We start from the raw sequence: 8,480 nt of genomic DNA, 5'->3' as shown, positions 1-8,480 counted from the left end.
ATGGAATATTATTCAACTGTAAAAAAAAGAAAAAAAGGGAAGTCTTGCCAAATGCAACAATGTGGATGAACCTTGAGAATATTCTGCTAAGAGAAATAAACCAGTCATGGATGGGCAACTACTGCATGATTTTACCATTCAAGCCACCTGAAATAGTCCAATTCATTGAGTCAAAGAGATTCATCATCAAAGAATGGTAGTTTCCAGAGGCTGAGTGGGAGGAGGGGAAATGGGGAGTTGCTGTTCAATGGGCACAAATCTTCAGTTAAGGAAGATGAATAAGGCCTGCTATACATTTTGCCTACAGTTAACAATACATATTGTACACTGAAAAAATTGTTAAAAGGGTAGATCTTAGGGTGCCTGGGTGGTGCAGTTGGTTCAGCATCTGACTCTTGGTTTCAGCTCAGGTCGTGATCTCAGGGTCGTAAGATGAGCCCCATATCACAGCTCCACACTCAGTGTGGAGTCTGCTTGAGACTCAGTTTCCCTCTCCCTCTGCCCCTTTTGCTCATTCTCTCTCTCTCTCTCTCTCGTAAAGAAATAAATCTTTTTTTTAAGGGTAGATCTCATGCCATGTTCTTACTAAAATAATAAAATAAAATAAATAAAATAAAATAAAATAAAAAAATAAAATAAAATAAAATAAAATAAAATAAAATAAAATAAAACAAAATAAGTGATCCTCATGAGTAGCATTCTTCAGTCTCACAATTTCCTCAACCACCATCACCTGGCCAATTCCTGCATCTACTGGGCTATGTGTGCCCTCATGGCAGTTGTGTTAACCAGAGAAGCAGGGGGAAGATGGGCAGCCCTTACCAGAAGATGGATCTGGCACATCCCAACCATCTTGCAAGACTGCTCAGGCCTGGAGAGACAAAGGTCCAGGGCTATAAAGCTGGTGAGAAATAACGGGAAGGGGATGGAACAACACAAAGGGGGCAATCCCTACCCAAAATTCATGCTGTGTACACAATACACTACTTGAGATCACAGGTTCCCTTTTCATAAAGTTCTTTCTACATCACAAAATATGTCTAAATCCAGACCTCACATCCAGCTGTGTATTATAGGAAATAATGATTTTAGTTCTTTCAAGCGCACCCTGGACTCTGGCATGTTTTGGAGCTCAGAGGGTCCTCTGGAGGTCATGACATTGGGTAGTCATTATCAGCATCTCCTCTAGACTTCAAGCGCCAATTCCTAACCACATCATGGGTTTAATCTCCTTATTTAGAAGAGATCCTAACTCACTTTTTGAAACAATCCAAATGGCATTGCTGGATTTGATTTGATGAACTTTTGTTTTTCAATTATTTCCAAAGGGTGACCCCTCCTTAAACAATGAAGACTGATCCTTCTTGGGAAACTTTAGGAACGGACCAAATGTCTCTCTGAAGACATTTCTGAGATACATTAAGGCAATAGTTCTCCACCTTGGAACCCACTGGGAGGACTGAAAACAAAATACAGACTCAGATCCCACTCTCAGAGATTCTGGTGTGAGAAGTCTAAAGTGTAGCCTGATGGGGATATTTTTGCTGCCCAGGTGATTCTACTGTCCCTCCAAGGTGGAGCACCCCTGCTAACTGCTGATGGAATCACTGGGACCATAAACACATGCAATGGGCACTGCACTCCAGTAGTGGTAGGTGCGTACATGAACATGGTCAATTTTGTAAATCTGCAAAGGCTTCATTGTATAGTTGAAGAACTTGATGCTGATCAAGAACACATGGCTTGCCCAAGATCTTAGAGCTCAAAGTACCAACTCAAGCTCCTTTAATGAGATTTGTTGAGCATCATGTGGCCTCGTCAACCTAATTACCCACCCAGAATCTCTCCCACTGTGCCAGAGCTTGTATCTAGTGCAGCCCTTCAATCTCGTCTGTGGGTATGTTTTTCTCTGGCATACACGGTCTTTTATAAAATTCTGAGTTAGTTGGCGAAGAATTAGAAACTTTACATTAAAGACCTATATTTCTGGCTAATGCTGTGTGACACTCCCACAGGCAGGGCTCACCTGAAGCTGGCTCAGCCCATGCCCTCCCTTGGACCTGTAAGCCCTCTAGGGGCCACCCCTTCCCAACTGCATGGGTTGTTGACTTGACCTGCCTGGCCATTATTTTGTGGCCGTTATTTTGTGACCCCTGCGTTACACCACGAATAGAAGTAAAGTCTTACTAAATGGGAATGCCATCTATCAGGCTTGCAGGAAACACCAGTCTTTGCTTTTATCTAAAGAAACTGGAGTCAGACCTGATACATAATTACAGAAATCCAAATGATAATGACAGAACAAAAATATCACGTTGACGCAGTGTTTTATCACTCTCAAATGCTTTCATGCACTTTAATCCAAAGGCTTTTCTTCTCTGTTCCTACTCTAACCCTGCTGCTTGTCCCAGGTCCTGAACATGGCCTGGATATAAGTCCAGATCAGTGGCCAGAGGCCAATCCAAACAGAAAACTCTGAGCACAGGAAGCCATTTTTCCTATTGCTTTCCAAAATGATCCTCATAGATGCAGGATTAAGAGGAAAAATGTGATCCCAACATGTAATAAAACTACAAAGGGACAATGCAATCTAGTACATTTGGAATAGATAGAAACTATGAAATATATTTTATACATCCAACAAAGGTCAGAAGGAAATCTGGGGGGTCTGCCTAATTTTAGTTTTATTAATTGGCTTCCTTTTTTAAGTGTTGCCTTTATATTCCTAATTTTTAAAAAATGACTCAAGAATTCTTAAATTTCTTGCAATTTCCTCATCTATAAAATTAAGTGACAATAATATACGTCTTACCAAGAAGTCAGGAGGACCGAGAGAGCCAATTCACATGTGGGGCTCAGAGCAGCACCTGGCACAGCGTAAGGAACTCAACAAATATTTGCTATATTTATTATTATTCAGTTGTACAGGGCTATTTATCTCTCCCTTCCCTCCTTCCTTCTCCCAAAAGAAGCTAATCAAATGGGTTTATGAAATCCCCGTGACCTCTGTCCATTAAATAAGGATGAACTTATTCAGATGTGACACATTACATAAAGCTCTCGTTGACAGATTTGAATGTTTAAGTGACTGCAGGATCTATTACAGAAGTATTTTTGTGCAATTCACGGATTGGAAGAGCTACATGGAGATACTTAACTGTCTCTCTGTCAACTTTTCTCTCTACTCAAAGACCTGTGAAGTCCAGGATGGGAATTGTGCTCAACTCGTTACTGCCCCTTTGGCCCCTTCGTTTGGAAGGCAGTTAAACATCATCAACGAATGTGATAAATAAATGAATATTCAGACAAAGGAAAAATAAATCAAGATAAAGATGTCCTCCTATCTCCTTCAGTGGTACAGCCCTACCAGCAAAAATTCTTTGGTGTCCTAGTGACAGGCTGTGGTGGATGCTATGATGCTGCCCAGAATGCGGCCCTCATTGTCCCAGCTGCTGGGAATGTTGCTGGCTCACAGTTGGATCCCTCCCTAGCACTGCCTTCAACAAAGGGCACTGCATTACCCAGACTGCATTACCAAAAGGAGCCACACAGGCTCCCTAAAAGCAGCCTGCACCAGTGATTGATCAGTGGCATGGAGACAAAGGACTGGCCCCTTTGCCTCCATGTGGGACAACGCCCTCCCCGGCAAGCCCCCTGCACACAGGTCTCCACCCCAGGGGACACCTAGAGGAACCTGACCTGTGACAGGTCGTGCCAGGATTAAGAACCACCACATAGGAACAGGTTGGCTCCTCCTGAGAGTTTCTCATCCTCATACCTGCACAACTCACCCCTCGCTTTATTCAGAGTTCACCTCAAATGCATCTCAGAGAGGACTTCTCTGACAGTCCCAGTGCCTCCCCATACAAAACAATTGCTAGCATGTTACCCCCACCGGACCTCCTTCGGTGTAGTCATCAACATCTGAAATTGTCTTGTTCTTTGCTTTCTTACCTGTTCATGGTCTTTCCCCCCCTCTCCTACCAGGATGTAAGCTCCAGGGAACAGATACGTGCTACGCTGCTCACTGCCTATATGCCCAGCTTCTAAGCATCACCCTACACAATGCAAGCCCTTAAGGAATATTCTTAAGGGGAAAGCACTGGTCTGAGGGTGGGGAGCCCTCATCTTGCTCTGTTTCTGCTACTGACCACCTGTGTGACCTCAGGCAAGTCCCTTGACCTTTCTGAGCCTCCCTTTTCTCATCAGCAGAATGAGGTGGCCAGTGTGGTGACTGCTAGGGGTTTTGACATCCCTAGCATGCTATCATTTTATATGGTTGGGCAGCTCAGAGCTAGTCTATCAACTACATGGGTATCATAGAATTTCTAGGCTGGAAAGGAGCTTCTCGGAGCATTTTGCAGTGTCTGACGGGTATGGACATTCAGATGCCGATTTCATGGTTATGTGAGTGCTAGAAAAACTTTGTGTCTAGGGATATGTTTAGCATGGGGGGTCAGCCAAGCCTTAGGGCACTATGAAATAACCATTCTTCTCTGTCCATAAATACTATGCCATGTGTTAAGCCTCTTTCTCAAGTCCTATGAGGTCATGATAAAACCAAACACTGGTTGGGGCTGCCCAAGTGGCCCATGGGACTTGCCTGACCTGAGCAAGCCCTCAAGGAACGTTGACCACTTTTAATGCAAACAACAGCCATTTTGAGGTATTATGCGCCTTGGGGTTGTAGAGTGAAGCCTGGAGAGATGACCCAAGGTACCATGGAGTCAAAGATCTGACAAGTGGTAGAGGCAGAGTTTGAAGGAACAGGTCCAAAGCTTGGCCACACAGCTATGACACTATGCGGCCACCCAACAGTTATATGCTCCTGTTTAGAGCTAGGAATCCTGGCTTGCGGACAAGTCATCATTTGACTCTCAACTAGAAGCGATGTGCCTGACCCGCAGCCAAGCTTCTCAAACTATATTGTGCGTACACCTGAGCCATCTTCTTAAAATGCAGATTCTGATTCCAAAGATCCAGGGTCGGGCCTGAGATCTGCATTTCTAATGTTTTCATGTGCTGCCGGCCCCTGGATCAGGCTTTGAGAGGCAAAGGTACAGGGGATGGAACTCCTGCTAAAAGTCAGAGACCAGGGATCCCTGGGTGGCACAGAGGTTTGGCGCCTGCCTTTGGCCCAGGGCGCGATCCTGGAGACCCGGGATCGAGTCTCACGTCGGGCTCCCGGTGCATGGAGCCTGTTTCTCCCTCTGCCTATGTCTCTGCCTCTCTCTCTGTGTGTGTGACTATCATAAATAAATAAAAATTAAAAAATAAAAATAAAAAAAATAAAAGTCAGAGACCAGCCTCTGGTCTAACCCTGGCAAACCCTGGTGACAAAGCCACAGCCAGGTTCCTTCTCACCTCTCTGGACGCGATGTCTTTGTCCATAATATGGAGATGGCCCCACCTTTATACCCACCACCTAGGACGATCATGGTGGTTAAATCACAAGGTGTGTGTGAAAGTACCTCATTAACCAGAAAACTCATAAGGGAGGGGGCAGGAATTTGCTTGTCCACTGGTCTGGGGTCCTCCAGGGTAGGGGTAAGGGTCTTGGAGGGGTCTCCAGTGCCTTGCCTAGCACATAGCAGGTAACTAGTTAGGTGTTCAGTCAAAGTGCCAAGCACTTCAAATATTATTTGCTTTAATCTTCAAAGCAATCTCTGCTTCCCATTTTACAGATAAGGAAACTGAGACATTACCTACCACACCCCAGACCACCCAAGCAGTAAATGCTGGGACCTGGATTCAAACCAAGATCTGTCTGGTTTGCACCCTTTATCCGCATTGTTCCTCCAGCTGACAGGCCTGGACACAGGTTGTGCTTCTGTGCCTGTCACATGGACGCTGGGCGTCCAACCCCTCTTTTGAAGAAATGGGGCCTCTGAACTGTGGGCTCCGGTCTGGGGATGGATCCTACAATGCAAGCTGAGGCTTGTCATTTCAGGGGCAGGAGGAAGTGCAGAAACAATAATCCGGCTCAAATAAACTCTTCGAGTGTTCTGCAATGAGAACCAAGGTCAGGGGCATCCTACTTTCAGGGGCCCCAAAGCCAGCAAGCATCCAGACTGTCAAAAGGAGCGTGTTAACCATACTGGAATGAAAATTAAAAACTTAATACCTAAAAAATAAATAAAGTTAGTTGATTTCCTTCCAAAAGAGGGAAAAAAAGAAACAAAAGAAGAGCAATGGTTCCCAAGGTGGGGTCCAGCAGGGTCTCCAGAGGGCCCTGCGGACCACGATGCTTTGTCCTCGACACGGCTTTACAGCTGCAGCCGCCGGCTTCCCACGCGGTGCAGGGCCACCTGCGGAGGCTGGTGTGTGGGGTCTTCTGTCCACGGACCAATTCCATTTGAGGCCCAATGGCTCAGACAAGGGAAGACGAAGGAAAGAAACTGAAGTGAGAGCATGGCATCATCTCTAGCTTAGACAGAAGGAGGTGAGGCAGAGAGGGGCTCAGGAGTTTTGTCCGAAGCACAGAGGTATGAATGAATGGGAGAGGCAAGGCTTGAACCCAGGGCCACCTGACTCTGAAATCTGCACCCTTCCCTCCGCCTCCCGTATTCATAATCACCACTCCTGCAAAGAGAGACAGGACCCTGCACCCCAGGAATGAGCGGAGAGGTGCTCCAGAGCCTCAGCTGAGCACAGCTGGTGTCAAGCATCACGGTGGACACGAGCACCTCACCTGAGGCCACAGCCTCCCCTTCACGAGCCCTGCTGTGGGTGGCGTCCAGCTCGTCTGGACACTGCTGGACACAAGCCGGCCATGGGGGAACGCCAAGCCCTGATGAACTCTCATAGGAGGCTGCCCCTGAGGAGATGCAGCCCGGTGCCCCCAGCATGGGAGCCTCAGCTTGTGGACCAGCAGGGCCCCCCGGATGGGGAAGCAACGGCAGGAGAGGGGAGCAGTGCTGTGACCCCAGAAAGGACCTCCCTCTCCGCGGTCTGCTCTCCTGTGTATCAGCGCAGCCAGGAGACCCCAGCTGAGCCACAGAATGAGAAGGGCCCAGAGCTGGAAGGGCCTCCTGGGACCAGCTGGCCCCGCTCCCTCTGGGCCTGTGGCTGGACCTCGCGTACCATGCCCTCATTCGACCCTCCTCACAGCTGGGCCGGAGAAGCATGAAGACATGGAGAACAGGCTGGCTGGCGGCTGCACAGGCATCCCCATGGGGATTTTAGGTACTATCAGAACCTCCCTTCCACCCAGAGCCAATCCCCCCTTGTTCTGTTCTCTGCAGACACAGGGACACCTTCGCTGAGACCCCCACTGTCCTGCTCCCCGGAGACAGCCTCCTGTCCAGCTGACACTTGTCTTTCTAGATGACATGACTTTCATGTGCAGGAGCATCCCTGAACCAGTGAGTCCACGAACCCTGGTGCCTGCCGTGACCGTGGGGGCCACGGCCAGGCCTCAGTACCTGAGTTTCCACAGCCTTCTAGCCATGACGAGGTCAACAACAGATGCACAAGCCAGAGACAGTGACCTTCAGGAGAGACATGAAGGACTCCAGCTGCCTGAGCCTGGGCCGGGCCTGAGGCCTTTGCCCCACGGACACGCCCTGTGGAGGACCAGCCAATCTGGGCAAAGTCTCCTTGCTGGGAGCTGGACGCGTGAGCTCCACAGAGCGGAACGCAAGGCCAGGTGGCTTCTGGAGAACAAAAACAGCTGGGCCAGGCCCACGGACAAGTCACCAGTGTCCAGAGATGCCCCGGCCTTGAGGGCTGCCTGTGGCCCCCAGACGGTGAGGGACACACTGCAGTTCTCCTTGAGGTGCAAGGGGCAGCTGCCAGGGTGGTTTCTGGAACTTTCTCACCAAGCTGATGTGCTGATATCAACAAGACAATCTGAGCACGTTTTTTGCTTCCCGAAGCCAGAATGAGCCCAAGACCCCAGGTGAGTGAAAATGGCAGCAGAAACTCCCGTACCACCCAAGTTCCTGGGTCCCAGCCAATCCGCACGTATCCCCAGTGTCACAAGGACCCAGAACAGTATGACCAGTGCCCTGTGGTAAGACGTGACCGACAAACGTAAGGGCCACCCTGGCTTTTGTTCTTTCTGCCAACCTATGTTCTGACTACTGCTGGCTCTACTTCCAGAGTCTCCCCAAGTGCAACAACCTTTCCATCTCCACCACCAAAGTCCTAGCCGCCATTTTGCCTGGACTGCTGCAATAGCACAGCATGCCCTCTACTTTTCCACTCTTGCCCCTCTGAAGTTTATCTCCCACACAGATTATGTCCCTCCCCCACTTAGAACTTTCCATGGGCTTCTCAATACCAACTCCTTAGCAAAGCCTCCAAGAGCCTATAGGATCTGGCCCTTGGCCATCTCTCCCGCCTGCCCTCTGCCCCTCTACTCCAACCCCACTCCTCACATGCGATGGCTTTCATGTTGCCTCAAACACAAGAAGCTCATTCTGTCTCAGAGACTTTGGGTTTTTTTTTAAGATTTTATTTATTTATTCATAAGAGAG

This window comes from Vulpes vulpes, chromosome 10, assembly GCF_048418805.1.
Source record: "Vulpes vulpes isolate BD-2025 chromosome 10, VulVul3, whole genome shotgun sequence".
NCBI lineage: Eukaryota > Metazoa > Chordata > Mammalia > Carnivora > Canidae > Vulpes > Vulpes vulpes.
Note: the sequence above shows the minus strand (reverse complement) of the source record.